This window comes from Arachis hypogaea, chromosome 9 (genome assembly GCF_003086295.3).
Source record: "Arachis hypogaea cultivar Tifrunner chromosome 9, arahy.Tifrunner.gnm2.J5K5, whole genome shotgun sequence".
Classification (NCBI taxonomy): Eukaryota; Viridiplantae; Streptophyta; class Magnoliopsida; order Fabales; family Fabaceae; genus Arachis; species Arachis hypogaea.
The window spans coordinates 23,575,923-23,595,912 of NC_092044.1; the positions used below are offsets into that span (position 1 = coordinate 23,575,923).

The following is a 19,990-nucleotide window of genomic DNA, read 5'->3' on the forward strand; positions in this document are numbered from 1 at the left end:
TAAATACGACTTTAAGGGTGATTTTAAATCAAAATATACACCAGGGACGGGTTCGATTCCGACCCTCAACGTGAGGGACCAAAACAATACTTATCCCTTATATAATTTTTTTATAATATTAAATTTAAAATATTTTTTTATACTACTAATTTTAATATTATTTTTTAAACTTTAATAAACAAAATTCTCTTTACATAAAATAATAAAAATAATTAAATTTTTATAAAGTTATTTTGTCATTTATATTTTAAAATTTTACATTTTCAAATTATAATTTTTTATGTGAATTTTTTTATTTAATTGAGTTTATCAAATTATTGTTGATTATATATTTAAAAATTTAATATTTTAAATTTTACTAAATAATATAGTAATTATTTTAAATTTTAAATCTTTTAAATTTTTTAAAATTATAATTTTTATTATTGTTTAATTTATATAACGAAACTCAATAATTGAAAAACTGATTTGTGGAATCACTTTTTGAATCTTAATACTCTAATATAATTTTTTAAATATTTCAGTTAAAACACAAAAAAATTTATTTTAATATGAAGCATTTCTATTTATATAATGTACTTAGGGATGGCAAGCGGGGAAGCCCGCCCCGCCCCGCCCCCCCCCCCCCCCCGCCCCGCCCCGCCAGAAGCCCGCCCTTTGGCAGGCTGGCCCGCCCCGCCCCGCCTAATTAGGCGGTCCTAGAATCCTAGCCCGCCCCGCCTAACTGCGGGCTGGCGGGCTGGCGGGCTAAGCCCGCCAAAGCTCATCTTTTTTTTTTTACTATTAACTACTAAGTAATATATATAATTTCACAACCATATTAATAAATTTATAATTTCTAATGGCATAAAAAATTATATTTTTTATATTTACAAACATTAAAGTCTTTGTAATTATAAATATCTAATAAATATAATTATAAACCAAATTTTCATTCAAAATATAAGTATAAATATTCTCTCCAAAGCAAAATAAACATAATCCAAAACATAATTATAAATATTGTCTCCAAAATAACATAAACATAATTCAAAACACTCAATTTTTATCTTCATACTCTTGTAAGTTAGGTTGGGGAAGTTAGGTTTTAGGAAAAAGTTTGCAAAAATACCCCCTCACTAAAAAAAACCTTAGCCCGGCGGGGAAGCCCGCCCCGCCCCGCCAAAGCCCGCCAAAACCCGCGGTTTAAGCGGTGCGGGTTAGGCGAGCTTTTGCTATTTGGCGGTCCCGATTTTCTAGCCCAGCCCGCCTTTTTTGGCGGGTTACGCGGGCCGGTCCGGCGAGTTTAGGCCCGTTTGCCACCCCTAAATGTACTAGTGCGGAGTAGCATGTGTTATGTATAGGTATAATGTTTTCTATTTTATTTTATCTCATTGACTTGTGAAATTAAAAGAAAAATTATATAATCTATCTTAAACATATGAAACACACAAAAATTTATTATAATCTTTGCACGTATTACGCTTAAGAAGTAATTCGTTTAGCATATGTAATAATAATAATAATAATAATAATAATAATAATAATAATAATAATAATAATAATAATAATAATAATAATAATAAAAAAGTAACAAATTTTTAATATTTTGTAAAGTTTGGAATTGAAGAAAAATTTTTAAGAAAAAAAGATACAATTACTAATTTTCTGTTTGTCAATTACATTTCTATTAAGATTAGTAGTATAAAAAATATTTCAAATTTAATATTATAGAAAAAAAATTATATAAGGACTAGTTTGATTAACTTTTAAAATTTTAGGGATGAAAATGACTTACGTCTGGACTTTCAAGAACTATTTTGATTATAAAAAATCTTTTTACATGTCAAGTGACGACCTGACACGTGGTATGCCACGTCTTACTGACTTGACATATCAATCAATCATCTTATGACACGTGGCACTTAACGTAACACACTATCATCCAACTAATGAAAGGACTAATTTGACTTATATTTTATCTTTTAAGGACTAATATGACTAAAAAAATTATTTAAAGACTACTTTAAAAAATAAATAATCTTTCAAGAACGAATTTAAGTATTAACCTGACACAAAAACCTTTTCTCCCATTTTGGGTTTGCACAATTCAAAAAATCCCATATAAGCTGTCATTCCCCCGAGCCCTAAGAAAAAATCAAGATTTTATAATTTGCGCTGCTGTTCAAACATAAGCGGCATATATTGATGTAGAGCCAAAAAAGAGATTAACTAGTAAAAAATGTGGTAGCATAGTTGGAGAGGAGACAAAACAATTTTATTATTATTATTATTATTATTATTTTGAAATGAAATCACCAATTCGATGAAGCTATCATAAGTTACAAAAAATCTCTATAGATAGCTTATTCGGATTGGTCATTTATATATACGTTAATATATAAATTTTGTTATTTTACAGACCAAAAATAACTTCAATAATTGATAATTGAGTAATATGTATGATAAAAGAAAAAATCATTGTTATCCTTATTGTCAAACTTATGAAAACCTTTTCTGTCTCATGTCACGTCACATTCTCTCAAACAAAAATTATTTTCCTCCAAATAAATTTTAAACTTCATTCTCTTTCTTTTTCTTTTTTTTGCCTTTCTCATTATTGTTATTTCCTTCGTCTTTCTCTTCCTTTCACGATACGTTTCTGCCGTTTCTGTCGTGCTTACATCTTGCTTCAAAGTTGAAACGTTATAATTTAAAATTTATGAAATATGACTTATTCTTGAGTATTCATGAAATTTATTTGAGATTTGGCTTTTGATTTTATGATTAACTTTTTTTGACAAATATAAGTTGTTCGATATTGATTTGTATCAATTTGTTCTTGGTACGTAATCAGGATCGGCGTGAGAATGTAAATTTAAGCAGAGACATACGGTCCATAGAAAATGTTATGGCCCAGTCCAGCTAGGCATAACGGTCACCTGATCCAAAGTTGTCACGACCCGCTCGGACAGGTCGACGTGCCTGGCCCGTTCGGATGGCGACCCGGCCACGCGCCCTCGGTGCCAGCTGCATGACAGCTTTGAAGAAGGAACCTTTCTGGAAGCAGGCCTCTCCTGTGGAGTCCGCCCTACTAACAAGGTATATAAGAGGAGGGTCATATCCTTCTTCCGAGGTACGTCACCCAAAACACCTTACACCTTTATCGCCTGCACACTTGCTGACTTGAGCATCGGAGTGTCTTTGTAGGTGAAATCCCCCTCTACTTGAAGTGCTCGGTAGCTCAGCTGCTCTTCCGCTCACATCACCCGTTGAAGATAGGCCGGAACCCACTTCTCCATCTCGAGATCCCTGCGAACAGTCCGGTACCCGACCTACCGTACATTGGCGCCATCTGTGGGGACCGCCTAAATAGACTTCATACTGGGTCCTGTAGAGCCTGGCGGAGGGGCCAAACCCAGGGGGCAGCCTCCGTGGCCTCCTCCCGGGAGCGCACGAGGTCCCCTTTGCGACGACTCGAGCCATCCTCAGGATCCCAAGAGAGATGCCACTTTGGAGGAACAGGCAGCAATAGCACCAGAATAATGCAGGAACTGTGTCATAGGGTGCAGAACCTGGAACACCAGCTGACAGATCAGGAACATCGTCAACAAACTCCAGAACCAAACTATTCCCGATCTCCTGAGAGACGTGGAAGAACTCCTCAGAGAAGTCGCTCCCTGCGCACACCCAGCCCACGATCTGAATCTGAAAGTATCTGGGAGGACTGGGAACGGTCAAGAAGACGGCATGACCCCATGATATACACCCGGTTGAAGGGAGACGAGCCATCGAGCGAGATCGGGAGGACGAAGGAGAAAGGCCGAAGAGAACACGACGATCGTGATCATGGGCGCTACCCCATTCCATCATTCCATCCTCGAAGTCCGACTACCAAAGTACTTTGACAAGCCAACGAACATGAGGTATGATGGAACCCAATACCCACAGGAGCATCTAACGGCCTTTGAGGCCAGAATGAACTTGGAAGGGGTAGGCGACGAGGTGAGGTGTCACGCCTTCCCGGTCACTCTGGCAGAACCTGCAATACGGTGGTTTAACATCCTCCCGCAGGGTTCTATTGCCAAATTTTCGGACATTAGCCGCGCTTTCTTGGCCCAATTTACCACCCGCATTGCAAAGGCAAAACACCCGATCAACCTACTCCGGGTGACACAAAGGTCCGACGAACTGACCAGAAAATACTTGGACAGGTTCAACGATGAATGTTTGGAGATTGACAGCCTAACCGATTTGGTGGCCAATCTGTGTTTGACGAATGGACTTCTGAATGAGGATTTCAGGAAGCATCTCACCACGAAGCCGGTGTGGACGATGCAAGAAATCCAAAGCGTGGCTAGGGAATATATCAACGATGAAGAAGTCAGTCAAGTGGTGGCAGCCAACAAGCGGCAACCTACCTACAACCAACCTCGGCAGCACAGTAGCGGGGAAAGGCTGAAAGAGCACGCCAGAGATGGCGGGCTGTCCAAGACATTCAAGCCGTTTCCCCGAGTCGGGATATTCACCAACTACACCCCCCTCACCATTCTCATCGTAGAAGTTTATTAGCAAATAGCTGAGAAGGGAATTCTGTCGAAGCCCCGACCTCTAAAAGACAGAACCGGGGGGAACAAGAACCTCTATTGTGATTATCACAAGGGCTATGGACACAAAACACAGGATTGTTTTGACCTAAAGGATGCGCTAGAGCAAGCGATCCGGGATGGAAAGCTAGCCGAATTCTCCCACCTCATCAGGGAGCCGAGGAGACGAGATCGGGACCGCGAGGGAGAGAACAAGAGCCGCACGGTGAAGCGACGTCAAGAGCCAGAGGACAACGAGCACAGCCTCACCATAGTAAACATGGTAATAGGAAGAGACGCAGCTCCAAGGTCGAGGTCGGCGCATAAGAAGGACGCCAAAGTCCTAGCGGTCTCGTCATCCCCCGCACGAAACTCCAAGAGGGTTCCGTCGATATCATTCGGTCCAGAGGACCAATGGTTTGATGAGGTCGCAGAAAACCCTCCCATGGTCATCACGGCCAGAGTGGGAACCGGCCTGATCAAGCGGATCCTCATAAACACCGGCGCCGACTCAAATATCATGTTTCGCAATGTGTTCGATGCTTTGGGTCTCCTGGATGCCGATTTAAGGACTCACCAGCACGGTGTAGTAGGGTTGGGCGACCACTTTATCAAGCCCAACGGGATAATCTCCCTACCGGTCTCCGTAGGACTAGGACAGGGGAAAAGGTCGGTAATGGCGGAGTTCGTGGTTTTGCGAGACTCCACGGCCTACAACATCATCCTGGGAAGAAAGAGTATCAACGATCTCAGGGCAGTGATCAGTACAAAAATGTTGATAATGAAGTTCATCGCTGATGACGGATCCGTGGGATCCATAAAGGGAGACTTGGAAACGGCAGTCGCCTGCGACAATGCCAGTCTCTCCTTAAGAAAGAAATCCAAAGAGGCATCGGGAGTGTTCCTCGCCGACCTGGACGCTAGAGTTGACGAAAAGCCTAGACTTGAGCCGAAAGGGAACTTAGAAAGGTTCAGGGTTGGCGACTCAGAGGAGAAGTTTACCTTCGTGAACAGAAACCTCCCACACAACCTGAAGGAACCTCTAATGGAAATGATCAGGGCTAACGACGACCTATTTGCCTGGACGCCAGCTGACATGCCGGGGATAGACCCCCAGCTCATGTCGCATCACTTGGCCGTCAAGGTGGAAGCCAAGCCAGTGGCTCAGAGGAGAAGGAAAATGTCATAAGAAAGGACAGAGGAGGTGGCCAGGCAGACGGCCAGCCTTCTTGAAGCGGGATTTATCCGATAACTCGACTACTCGACTTGGCTATCGAACGTAGTTCTAGTTAGAAAGCACAATGGGAAATGGAAGATGTGTGTGGATTATTCCGATCTTAACAAATCATGTCCCAAGGACTCATACCCTCTCCCCATCATAGATGCGCTCGTCGACGCGGCGGCGGGATATTGGTATCTGAGTTTCATGGATACTTATTCTGGCTATAATCAAATACCGATGCACCGACCAGATGAAGAGAAAACGGCGTTCATAATGCCAGGGGGAATATACTGCTACAAGGTAATGCTGTTCGGGCTGAGGAATGCTGGGGCCACATACCAAAGGTTGATGAACAAGATATTCGGCAACCTTATAGGCAAAACGATGGAAGTATACGTAGACGATATCCTAGTAAAGACCACCCGACCTGAGGACCTCATAAGCGATCTAGAGAATGTGTTCGCTTCCCTTCGGCAACACGGTATGAGGCTCAATCCGCTCAAGTGTGCATTTGCCATGGAAGCAGAAATTCTTTTGGAGTTTATGATAACCCAGAGAGGGGTGGAGGCCAACCCAGAAAAGTGTGAAGCAATACTCCAAATGAAGAGCTCAGGATGCATCAAAGACATTCAGAGGTTGGCAGGAAGGCTCACCGCACTGTCCCGGTTCCTCGGGGCATCAGCTGCGAAAGCCCTACCATTTTTCAACTTGATGAGGAAGGGGATAGCGTTTGAATGGACCCCGGCGTGTGAAGAGGCGTTCAAGCATTTCAAGGAAGTACTTGCAACACCACCCGTCCTCGGGAAGCCCAAGGACAGGGAACCACTATACCTGTACTTGGCCATAACGGATGAAGCGATGGCGGCGGTCTTGGTGTGAGAAGAAGGAAAGACCCAACAACCAATCTACTTTGTGAGCAAAGCACTACAAGGAGCAGAATTAAGGTACAACAAATTAGAGAAGCTGGCACTCGCGCTCCTGACCTCTTCCCATAGATTATGATAGTACTTCCAAGGTCATCAAGTGGTTGTGAGGATGGACCAGGGAATTTGCCAGGTACTCCAGAAACCCGACTTAGTGGGAAGAATGATGACTTGGGCTATCGAGCTGTCTCAATACGACTTGCAATATGAACCCAGGCATGCGATTAAAGCGCAGGCCATGGCCGACTTCTTGGTAGAAGTAACAGGAGACCCAACCGAGACACCGAGCATACGGTGGAAGCTCCACGTAGACGGAGCCTCCAACCAGACGTTTGGCGGAGCCGGGATAATCTTGGAAAGCCTGATTGGAGTCGTTTATGAACAGTCGATCAAGTTTGAGTTTCCAGTGTCAAACAATCAAGCGGAATACGAGGCCCTTTTCGGCGGCTTAGTCCTGGCTAAGGAAGTCGGAGCCACAAGAGTGGAAATATATAGTGATTCACAGGTCGTGACCTCACAGATCAATAGAACATATCAGGCCAGATACTCGTTGCTGCAAAAATATCTGGAGAAGGTCAGGGAACTAACTGGGGAATTTGAGGAGATCTCGGTGCACCATATGCCGAGAGAGAAGAACATGTGAGCAGACCTCTTGTCAAAGCTGGCAAGTACAAAGCCGGGAGTGGGAAACCAATCTCTCATCCAAGGCCTGATAAAAGAACCAACAATTACCCTCCATTTAACGAAGGTAGACTCCTCTTGGATGGACCCAATCGCCGACTTCTTGGAAAGCGGTAAGCTCCCTGAAGACGTGAAGTCGGCAAAAGCATTGAGAAGGGAGGCGGCCAAGTATGCAATCATACAAGGCCAATTGTTTAAAAAGGGACTCAGCCAACCCTTGTTGAAGTGCCGCATCCTGACCAAACGGACTATGTGCTTAAGGAGGTCCATGAAGGATGCTACGGTCACCACATCGAGGGCAAAGCCCTAGCAAGGAAGCTCATCAGAGCCGGCTACTACTGGCCGACGATGATGGAGGATTCTAAAGATTTTGTGAGAAAATGCATCAAGTGCTAGGAGAACGCCAATTTTCACAAAGCGCCAGCAACCAAACTAAGTCTTCTGATGTCTTTCTGACCTTTTTCGCATTGGGAAATCGACCTCTTAGGACCCTTCCCGGTCAGTCCTGGGCAAGTCAATTACTTAATAGTTGCTATTGTCTACTATACCAAGTGGATTGAAGCCGAACCACTTGCCAGCATATCCTCGTCTAATTGTTAGAAGTTTATGTGGAGGCAAGTAATAACTCAGTTTGGTATCCCTGAGGTTGTTATCTCTGATAACGGGACACAATTCACCGACAAGAAGTTTGGAGAGTTCCTCGCCGGTTTGGGTATAAAGCAAAAATTCTCATCCATGGAACACCCTCAAACCAACGGCCAAGTCAAGGCCGCGAACAAGATCATCCTGCTAGGCCTAAAAAAGTGACTTGACAAGAAGAAGGGGACATAGGCTAACGAGCTTGCTTCAGTTCTCTGGTCATACCGCACAACTCAGCAATCATCTACAGAATAGACACCATTTCGCTTGACATACGGAGTGGACGCAATGATACCTGTAGAGGTCGGCGAACCGAGCCTGCAGCTACTCTTGGGAAGAGTTGAAGAAGCTGTGGAAAAAGACCTGATAGATGAGGCTAGAGAAATTTCCCATTTGTCAAAAGCGGCGCTGAAGCAAAGAATGGCCTTGCGCTACAACGCCAAAGTCCTCATGAGAGAATTTGAACAAAATGACCTGGTCCTGCGGCGCAACGACATTGGGCTACCGACTCAGGGGGAAGGAAAGCTGGTGGAAAACTGAGAGGGCCCGTACAGGGTAAAGGAAGTAGTCGGCAGGGGTGCCTACAAGTTGGAAAGACTCAACGGCAAGGAAGTCCCGAGAATGTGGAATGCGGGTAACTTAAGAAGATTTTATTCTTAGATCAAGTGCACCGAATAGGCAACCTGCCAGGCTCAGTAAGACCCAAGTTGCTTTATCATTAAGTAATTTACTTTGTCAAATACTTATTATCGTATAGGTCTAACCAACTGCCGATTAATGTTCACTTGTGGTTAAAATCACCTTTCCACTTTATATTCCATGTTAATGAATTTTTTATGGCAAGATAAATACGAGGACAACATGGTAACCCGGGACTGATCACCCCGGGAACCACCCAAATTAACACCATAATAATTCGGCTTCGTCAAGATACCAACACAACGGTAAATAAGCATAAACAACAAGCTGGTAACAAAATAGAACGATAGCGCAATACCAACTAAACGAGGAACAAGCAATAGTCATAAGCCAACCAAACGGCTACCGTATTTAAAGCTACAAGCTCCAACGCAGGGTTCACAAAACTACACGACAAAATTCACAAAGCCATAAAATTACAAAATTCATTCAAGAGTATAAAGATCACTTCTTCGGCATATCGACAATTTTACCGTCCTTAATAGTCTTAAAGACCCCAATTGCTGAGGTGTCGAAGTCAGGAGCCACGAGCTTCACCTGGGCTTTAAGAGTCTCTTCAGTCATCAGTATGGCGTTCTTCCCTTGCTTCATGGTCTCCTTGTACTTCTTAAATTCAGCAGCCTCATTCTATGCAGCCTTAGCCGACGAGGCGGCCTCGTCGCGCTCTTTCTCCAATGCAGCCACCCGACCCTGAGCAGCATTGAGTTGACCCTCCAAAGTTAGCTCTCGCTCAGTTAGACGGGAAACGGCCGCATCAGTTCAATTTTTCCTCGGTAGTTCTGGCCTTCTCCTCGGCTGCTTTGAGCTTCTTGTCTGCGCTGGATAACTTTTCCCAAAGTGATTCAACTTCCACCTTAAATTTATTATTGGCTTGGACAGAAGACTCGAGTTTCCTCTGAATAGACTGCATCCCCACCAGAGCGAACTCCGCCTTCCTCGCTATGGCTGCCACACGAAGAAGAGTTCGGTACATCCACCTTGCTTGCAAAGCAAGTTTCCCACCATGGAAGAAGTCCTCCGTGGTGGGAAGCAGCTGGGCGTCAATAAAGTTTCCGGCATCAAAGTTCCTCTCCATCATAGTGAGGGCTCTTTTGGGGCTAGAGGACGACCTTTTCCTCTTCGGGTTGTTTACAACCACCACTTCATCGTCCTCAAATCGTGGTTGAGAGGTCGAGCCCTCGCCGGTACCGACCACTTCAGCTTGGGTAGGGGAGGCATGCATTTCGACAGCGTTATGAGGCGTCACCTCAACAGCATGGGGAGAAGGCATCGCCTGGTTCTCGTCATTTTCGGGAGGGACCTCCTGGTTCTCATTGACCGGCTCTTCGTCGCTGTCGCCATCCAAAAAGGTGTTGTATAAAGCGTCAAGTCCTGTCACCTCGGTAGACATTCCCACAACAACAAAACAATGAAACCTGTTAATCGTAAGGTCGGTATAGCAAATTAATGCAACAGCAAACACAAGAAACTCAAGTTAAAACCACTGACAAATATAATTTCTAGAAATGTCCAAATTACCCATGAGGAGATGAGGATTAACATGATTTTTCCCAAAAACAACCAACAACACGTCGGTAATTCTCTTATTCTCAGGGGACATCCCCTTATAAGTTACTTTAGTGAAAGCATTGGCTCTCGCCCCGAAGCTCCAATACGTCGGGATACGGCGTTCCCCCTCTAATGTCAACCAGAAGGGTGATGACCTCTAATGGGGCAAACCTTAAAGTATTTGTCTTTGAACCCATGATAAGAATCCTCGAACAAGCCAAATATCCTCCGGCCCTGGACAGATCAGAAGGACATAAAGCCCTTCTTTGCTTTCCCCTCTTTGGAAGGGTTCATCAAGGTGAAAAAAAAGAGGAACACCTCGACAGAGACCAAAAGATCCAGGTACTCACACACCATCTCGAAACAGCGGATGGAGGCCCAGCTGTTCGGGTGCAACTGAGATGGTGCTAAAGCTACACCGGTTGAGCAGCGCCATTTGAAAAGGAGAGAAAGGGATCCGAACCCCCAACTGGGTAAACATGGCCTTGTAAAACCAGATCCAGTCGGCAACTCGGGGAGAGTGCAGGTTAAGCTCGTATATCCGCTCGTGAGTGGTCGGGACGTAAACTACATAATTGGCTTCCTCGTCAGTCCCGCCGCATAGGTACTCGGCTTGGCGAAACTCAGTTAGCTCCTCCTCGCCCATCTGATTAGGAGTCTCCTTTACATCAGAGGTCACCCAGGCATCCCGGTCGTACACCCTTTCAACGGGAACCCGGGCAACAAGACATTGGGCCATACCTACAATGGGGGCACCACTCAGTTAGTCTAAGTTACCGGAAGGTCGGAGAAAGCCCAGAAACTACATCTTGCCTACTCTATGGCTACAATCAAACAAGGAGTGAATCTATGGCTAAAATAAATCCTAAAAGACATCATAATGGAATGGTAACCTCCTAGCTCGCCTAGCTAACGCTAACAAGTTTGACATAGAAAACAGTATGCATGCAAAAACAAAGCAATAAAACTAATGGCATGAGCAGTGAAGCAAAGCAATGAAAATTAAAATTGACAAATCAAACTTACCAAAGATGTTTGTGTTGATTTGGAAAGACAAGAAGGACGAACGCAAGCAAGCCAAAGATTGACGGCAGGAAATGGGAGAATGGAGAAGGCAAGTGCAGAAAGAGTGGGGGAATGAAGGCGAAACTGAATGGAAACCATAGAAACCAACTAAAGAAGCACGAAAGACAGGGGCATAACGGTCTTTTCACGTGGGGTTTTGAATAACCCATTATGAGCATTAAATGCCTAGCGTGGAGAACGAGGCGACAAAGGTTATCCCCGGCAACGAACAGGCCCACACGCGCACGAGGCGTGTCTCTCTACGGGCAACCGAGTACTCAGCAACGACCGTCAAAGAGGAAAATGGAACACACCAACTGCGGCACTCGCGGCCGCAGCTGGCGCGTTGGGGGCACTGTTACGGCCCAGTCCAGCTAGGCATATCGGTCACCTGACCCGAAATTGTCGCGACCCGCTCGAACGGGTCGACGCACCTGGCCCGTCTGGATGGCGACCTGGCCATGCGACCTCGGTGCCAGCTGCATGACAGCTGTGAAGAAGGAACCTTCCTGGAAGGAGGCCTCCCCCTGTGGGGCCTGCCCTACTGACAAGGTATATAAGGGGAAGGTCCTATCCCTCTCCCGAGGTACGTCACCCAAAATATCTTACACCTTTATCGCATGCACACTTGGTGACTTGAGCGTTGGAGTGTCTTTGCAGGTGACACCCCCCTCTACTTGAAGTGCTCGATAGCTTGGCTGCTCTTCTGCTTACATCACCCGTTGAAGATAGGCCGGAACCCACCTCTCCATCTCGAGACCCCTGCGAACAGTTCGATACCCAACCTACCGTACAGAAAGTCACATAGAATATGTGCCGTGAGTCAGTAAGAATTTAAAAATTGATATTTAACTATGTGAGTATAATTAGTTAAATGCTTTTGAGCCTTTAATTTAGATAGTTTCATTTGTGTGTATTTAAATTAGTTGAAAAATACCAGCAAACTGTGAACTTGGGTATTAATATGGATTTAATGAAGTCTTTAAACTGACTATTTAAACAACCAATGGATTTTACTTAATTGGCTATTTCACAAAAAATCAAATTCCACCTTCCATAACCACTATAAATTAAATTTGTGTGGCACTAACATAGTAGAATCAGATCATCCATGGTCACTAACCAAGTGTTTTTTGTCCAAAGAACCAACTTGACGGCATTATCTCATGACCAATTTGGTTGTATGTAGGATTATGTGAGAAGTTACAGGTTTGGTTCAAAAGAGTTACAGAATTTGTCTTTTAAGGTAATTAATATTTGTTTTCAAGACTAAAACTGAAATTAAAGAACTAGCATTTACTATTATTTTTGGCGGTTAAAAATTAAAATTAAAATTTTAGTTTTAGGATATAAATTTTCAGTTTTTATATTATCTCTAAAAAATAAGAATAAAGGGGACCAAAATTTTTAGGATTGGAGGCTGAAATTTTAATATTTTTTTAATATATTCTCATGTAATTTTTTAAATTTTAAATTTACTCTTTAATTTTTATATTTATTTTAAATTAAATATGATACTTAAACATAATTCAATCTAATATATTTTATATTTTTATACAAAAAATAATACAAAGATTTAATTTAATCGTTATCTTTTAGTCTCCATTCCTCAGTCTCAATCTTTCATCCAAACTCATTCTAAAAGTTACAATATAATTTATGACGATTTAAACTCTAAAATGGTTCTTAAAATTAGCGTCGTGTACTAAAATCGTCCATAAGATTCTAATTGCACCAATTATGTCCTTGAGATTGACAAAAGTATACTACATTAGTTTCGGACCCATTTTTTATTAAAGACGTGATGACATGGCTTGATAACGTGGACTGTTAGTGACACGTGTCACTCTATGATTTAGCCACGTGTAATGGTATGATGATGTGTTGACCGGTGACACGTGACATGCTAATGTGGACGGTTGTGCCACGTGTCACAATATTATTTGGCTACGTGTCCATTTTGTGCCATGTGTCACAACAGTATTTGTCCACGTGTTATTTCTTATGTCATTATTGTAGAGGCATCAAATTAGTCTCTTATTTTTTATTAAGTAACTCATTTTAGTTTCTAAAATTGAATGTCGTACACTAAATTAGTTTCTTCACTAATTTTTTTTTAATTTAAAATTTTTAATATTTTAGATGCACTAATGTAATACATTTTTGTCAATTTCAAAAATATAATTAATATCATTAAAATTTTAAAGATAATTTTAGTATACAACACTAATTTCAAAAACTATTTTAGAGTGTAACTCAGTTTATGACATAATCTTGTAAGAGCCATAGAAAATCATTTTTCAGTATAGTGTAATTATGGGTTCACACTAATCATCACTTTTGAAAACAAGGAAAACACGAGTAGCCTTCCTCTAGCAAATCGTGCTTAATAGTTGGGCAAATTGGTGCCACTTACCCTCCGTACCAATAGAAGACTTTTTGCAGACTTAATGCAGCATTTGTTTTGTTGGACATATTTATCACTTAATGAACACAGTAGTATATATTTGTTATTTGGTTTATTAAATATAAATTTTTAATGAATACAGTGATATATAAAAGTATATATTTTTATATATTTTTTAGTTTAAGATATTAACATATAATTTATAATACACCATTTTTTTAATTTTGTCTTTTTTCTTTAAATTTTTATTTTGTTCATTATCCTCTCTTTTTTAGTTTTTTTTATAGAGATAATATTGACATTTATAATTTATTGTTCTGTCTAATATATAGATATCAAACAAAGTAAAAATTTTGTGTCACATTATATTTATGTTTTTAATGTCTATATTTTTTATTTCTCTGTCGCAATCCATACATAAACCAAACACACCCAAAATAGAACACTTTCTACGCAGCATGGTCAAATTCATGGAGTATCTTCTGGAAAAAATTTCCATAAATTCATCATAATGTGCAAGTTTATAATTTGGTAGCACCTTTCAACTAATTTGATAATAAACAAAAAAAAACTACTTAATATTTTGTTTGAATGCAACATGAAAAATGAGAAGAAAGAAAATGAGAGAAAAGAAAAAAATAGAAGAAAAATTAATTTTTTTATATTATTTGGATGAAGAGAAAATGGATGAAAAAAAGTAGGAATAAATTTTTATTTTGTTTGAATAAAAGAAAAAGTAAGAAGAGAGAAAATTATAACCAAGTGAAATTACATTAATACTCTTATCTATATTATATATAAATTATAATATACTAATGCATTTAAATTATTTTTTAATAAAAAAAGTGTTCCCAATTATATTTTAAAATTTTAACGTATTATCTTTGTTAACAATAATATTTTTTTGAATTTATTTTTTTATTATCTTTTAAATGTCATAAATAAAAAGATGTATCATTATTTTTTAAATAATACAAATAAATAATTTTTTAAAAGAATAATAAAAATTACTCATAGATGGTGGCGCTTTTGAGCACGACAGTGAAATTGTGATGGAAAAAATAAGTCTTTTCAAGTTTCAGAGACAACAAGTTACATTAAAAATTTTGCTTTTAATTTTAACACCATGAATAAATTAATAATTTTATTTTTATCATAAAATTCTCATTAGGTTTTTTTGCAGGTTCCAAAAAAAAAAGTTAGATGTGGATCCAATGTCATTGTTTTTTCTTTCAATTCAATTTCCTTTTTATCTAATTAATAAAAACCTATTTTTTTATCTTTTTTTTGTTGTATTTTTTTCTCTTTATTTTTATTGATCCAAACATAGTATAAAAGTCTAGAAATCTTCAATTAATTATATTTACATAGTTACATATCAATTTTTAAATCTGTACTGATTCATAACACACGGTCCATGTGATTTTTTATGGGGGCCGTTTGTTTTCTGCTCAAGTTTACATTCACAACAAATTAGTACAGCACCACTCTTTACTTGCCGAAATAACTAAGAAATTGTAAGAGAATGATTTTTCAAAGATATTGAGAATGGTTTAAGGGGATTATAAAGGAGTAGGATCAGAAAGAGGAAAGAAGAATGAAGCAAAGTAGACAGGGCTCTCTACAACGTTTGTCTGTTTGAAAATAAAAAGAAGGGATCAATTATTTTTTTAGCTAATATATATGGTTACGAACACGTAATTAGCAGTTGTCAAAACTATTTTCGATTGGCGAAATAGCATTTTAGTTAATAAAATGTTCTAGCTTAGATTAACATATTTTATAGTGTTTGTGTTTCATATAAGAATACAAAGTAAGACTTAGTTTAGTAAATTTTTTATTTTTTAAAAGTAACTTATAAAATTAGTTTTTATAAGTTATATTTTTAAAAGTTATAGCATTTGTATCTAGTAAATTAAATTAAAAATAATTTTTAATAAATATAAACAATAATAAGTAAATTTAGTAAAATAATTTTTAAAATTGAAAAATATTATAATAGACATTATATAAGAATTAAATTTAAAACTGGGTACAAAAGCAGCCTAAAATCACCCCCTGCGAGTTCTGATTAGTGCAGTACGTGACGCATTGTCACGCGTACGCGTCGGCCATGCGTACGCGTCGTTGGTCGTTTGGGCTTGTTACGCGTACGCGTCGGTCACGCGTACGCATCGCTGGAAATGCGCCAATACGCACGCACGCGTAAGCCATGCGTGCGCGTTGATCCTCGCTGGTCAGGTTTTTTGTTTCTTGTGTTTCTTCCACTTTTGCATGCTTTCTTTCCATCCTCTAAGCCATTCCTGCCCTATAAAGCCTGAAAACACTTAAAGAGGAATTAAAATTTGACAATTTAAATGCTTAGAAAGCAAGTTTTCAATCATGGAACAAAATTAGGAAGGATTTGTAAAACCATGCAATTTGTATGAATTAGTGTGTGAAAAACTGATAAACACCACTCAATTTAGCACAAGATAAACCATAAAATAGTGGTTTATCCCATTCTTCACAAACTATGAGCTCCTAAAGTTGATCCTCCTCTTGTAATTCGAGATCCCACACTTTGTTTTCACACTCGTCTTCAAGTTGATCATCATGATTCCATCCGGGTGGCATGTCCTTAGAATTCTCACTTAAGTGGCCAAATATCCTCCTAGACCCAAGCAATCTAGCTCTACACTGAACCTTACAATCAAACTTTGAACATGCAACCATCATAAACCTAGAATGATGTTTCCAACCACTAACCATCTCTCTTTTGCTTTTAAAGCCACAAAGAGCTCTAAGTTGACCATCCGTCTCAAGCAAACCATATTCAAATAGGATAATGAAGCTTAGAGATAAAAGATTTACCCACTTGAATGAAAGGATTGATGGTGATGGCTTGGAGAGAGGTGTTTCCAATGTCCTTACAAGCTCCACTCCCTTATGTTCTTCCTTGACAACTTCCACCTCTAGGCAAGCTTCTTCAATTTCAACCTCTTACTCTTTAATCTCTATGTCAAGTCCAATGGGAGAGGATTCAATTGTAGATAAGAATTCATCAATGATTGAATCCATCTCTTGATCAACCTCTTCAAAATCTTCAACCATGATATATTTTGGAGGTTGTACACCCTCCTTAACATCAATATCAAGCTTCTTGGAAGAGGGCTCCATGATTCTACATTTCCATGGACTTTCAACATCTCCTAAATCTTCAACCACTTCTTCCTCTTCTTCAACAATCATGGCTTTCTCCAATTGTTCTAACACAACGTAACATTCCTCATTTTCCATCGGAGTTTTCAATCTCTCCTTTATGCTAAACTCTTCATTTGATTCTTCACATGTGGCCATGGAAGTACTTTGAGTGCATAAGTATCGGGAGGCCAAAGTGTTCACTACCTTGGTCAAGATAGCCACGAATTCTAGTGTGCTCCTTTGCATATCTTCTTGCCATTGAAGTAGCAAAGCGAGAGAATCATTCATTGGGGCTTGGGATGGGTAGGAGAGTTCATTATTTGGGAGAAAGGGTTCATAATAGGAAGGTGGTTATTCTTGGTGAGGGTATGGAGATGGTGTGTATTGAGGTGGTTCTTGGAAGTAATTGTGATAGAATTATGGTGGCTCTATGAATTTTCTTACATAATGGTCACAAGGATGAGGTAGGGGTGGTTGGTTGTATGATGGATGAGGATCCTAGGAAGGTATTTGGTAAAAAAAAGGGCTTGTGAGTAAGGTTGATGGCTATGTTGAGGATGAGGTTCATAGACATATGGTGGTGGTTGTTGATAGTCACAAAAAGGTTCATCATAGCCATTTGATTGGTATGCATCATGGTTTTGTTCTTGTTCATAGTGCACTGATGGAGGTTGTTGCCAAGAGGATTGATCACAAGCATATGGCTCCTCCCACCTTTGATTGTTCCATCCTTGATGCATATTCTCATTGTAGCTCATATTTCCTACAACATAATTAGAACTAAATTCATAGCCAAAATGATGAGAATTCATCGTGAAAAGACAAAATAAAATTAAAAGCTACTAAGAAATAATGAAAGCAAACTCCTAAATCTAGCAACAACTAACAAAGAAGCATATTCATAATATTCACATATATACAATAACCAATAACAAGGCACACATTTGCGATTCCCTAGCAACGGCGGCAAAATTTGATAGAGGAAAATTGTCGGTATAGAATTTCACAAAATAATACATTGCAAGTATAGTTCTAAACCAACAATGAATCCTCAAATCAAATTTAATTTGTTTGTCACAAGTACAAACCCCAATAAAAATAACTGAAGTATTTAAACCTCGGGTCGTCTCTCAAGGAATTGCAGGGAAGGGTGCTCAATTATTGGTTATGGATTGTATATTTTGGGGTTTTGAATAAGGAACAAGAAATGTAAATTACAATAAAGTAAAGGAACTCAAATGGTAAAAAGGTCTTGGTAAGGGTTGATGGTTAAGGATCTCTATCCTTGTTACTAACCACAACATGATAATTGCAAGGATTAATCCCATTAAGTCATCCTCTAACAAGTGAAGGAAACTTAAATGAGCTACATTAATCCTAATCCATAAGTCCTAGCCACCTCACTAATTGACTTAGTGAAAGCTAGTGTCAATGGACACCAATTATCAATCACTTGGACATTAGCAACTCAAGGTCACCTAAGTTACCATTCCAAGCCAAGAACACAAAAAATTTACTCTAAAATCTTACCAAGTATTTTATCAAATACTTGGAAGGTATAAAAAAGTATAATAAAATGACAAGAAATATAAAATCTAACACTACCAAATGCAAGGAAATAACAATAACAAAGCAATTAAACAATAAAGGAACATAAAACATGAAATTGCATTAAAGGAAATTAAAATCAACAAAGTGCTCATAGAGATGAAAGTAGAAAAATAGAAGAAATTAACAAGAAAAACTAAGAGAGCAAAGATGTAGCAACAAAGAATTGAAAGAAAAAGTAAATGGAAACAACAATTAAAACTAGATCTAAGAAAATCTACCCTAGTTCTAACCTAAATTCTAGAGAGAAGAGAAAGATTCTCTCTCTAGAATTCTAGCCTAAAACATGATAAAAACTAAAACTATAATTACTTGGTTCATCCCCCTTCAACTCTTGGGTTCAATAGCATCAGAAATGAGTTGGATTGGGCCAAAAATGAGCTAGAAATCGCTGGCCACGAGTTGCTTAAAAGGGCTCCTGCGATGTGCACACGCGTCGCCTAAACGCTAGGCACCTATGGCAAATTACATATCATTTTGAAGCTCCAGATGTTAGCTTTTTAACGCAACTGAAACTGCCTCATTTGGACCTCTGTAGCTCAAGTTATGATCGATTAAGTACGAAGAGGTCAGGATTGACAGCTTTACAATTCCTTCATTTCTTCATGAGTTCTCCATTTTTACATGCTTTTTCTTCGTTCCCTCAATCCAATCTTTGCCTTCTAAACCTGAAATCACTTAACAAACATATCAAGGCATCAAATGGAATCAAGGTGAATTAAATTTAGCTATTTTAAGACCTAAAAAATATGTTTTTACACTTAAGCACAAATAAAGGAGAATTTACAAAACCATGCTATTTTAGTGAATAAATGTGAGAAAAGTTGATAAAATCTTCTAAATTCAACACAAGATAAACCCTAAAAATGGAGTTTATCAATGGTATAATCCTTCATTGCCTTGATTACTGCCTCCCTCGAACTGAATTCCATTCCCACTGTGAATTTACCATCCACCATAATAGGAAGCTTTGCTACAATCACATAGCAAGATATATATTCTCGTGAATAAAAATAGTCTATATTTTAACAGATATAATTATAATCTATATGTTAGCTATTTTATCTACATAAAGAACTAGTAAATATAATCCATACGAAAGAACTATTAACTAATAAAATAATCAAATGCATGTTACACAAATGATAATTCACAAATCACATATTTTACTCTTCTAACCTTATTGATCTACTACCCCAAACTATCACATAGTTATCTTTCTTTACATACCTGCATTCATATATTGAGGAAACTCAGGTGCATGCATAGCCTCCAAATCCAACGGCCGCATGAAAAAAGGCTCCTGAAACGGTTGTTGGTTTGCCAGTGCATTTGCGACCTCCGCCACATCTGCGTTCATAGTGTCGTCAGCTTCATCTTCATCTTCACCCGGACCAACGAGCTTATAATTACTTTTGAATTCTTTCTCGCTATCACTATTATAATCTTC

The 19,990-nt window shown here is 39.4% G+C and overlaps 1 pseudogene; it reads right to left on the reverse strand.

Annotated features, from left to right (window-relative positions):
• LOC112709017 ((+)-pulegone reductase-like) overlaps positions 1–19,990 on the reverse strand; it is a 50,286-nt pseudogene that overhangs the window by 2,921 nt on the left and 27,375 nt on the right.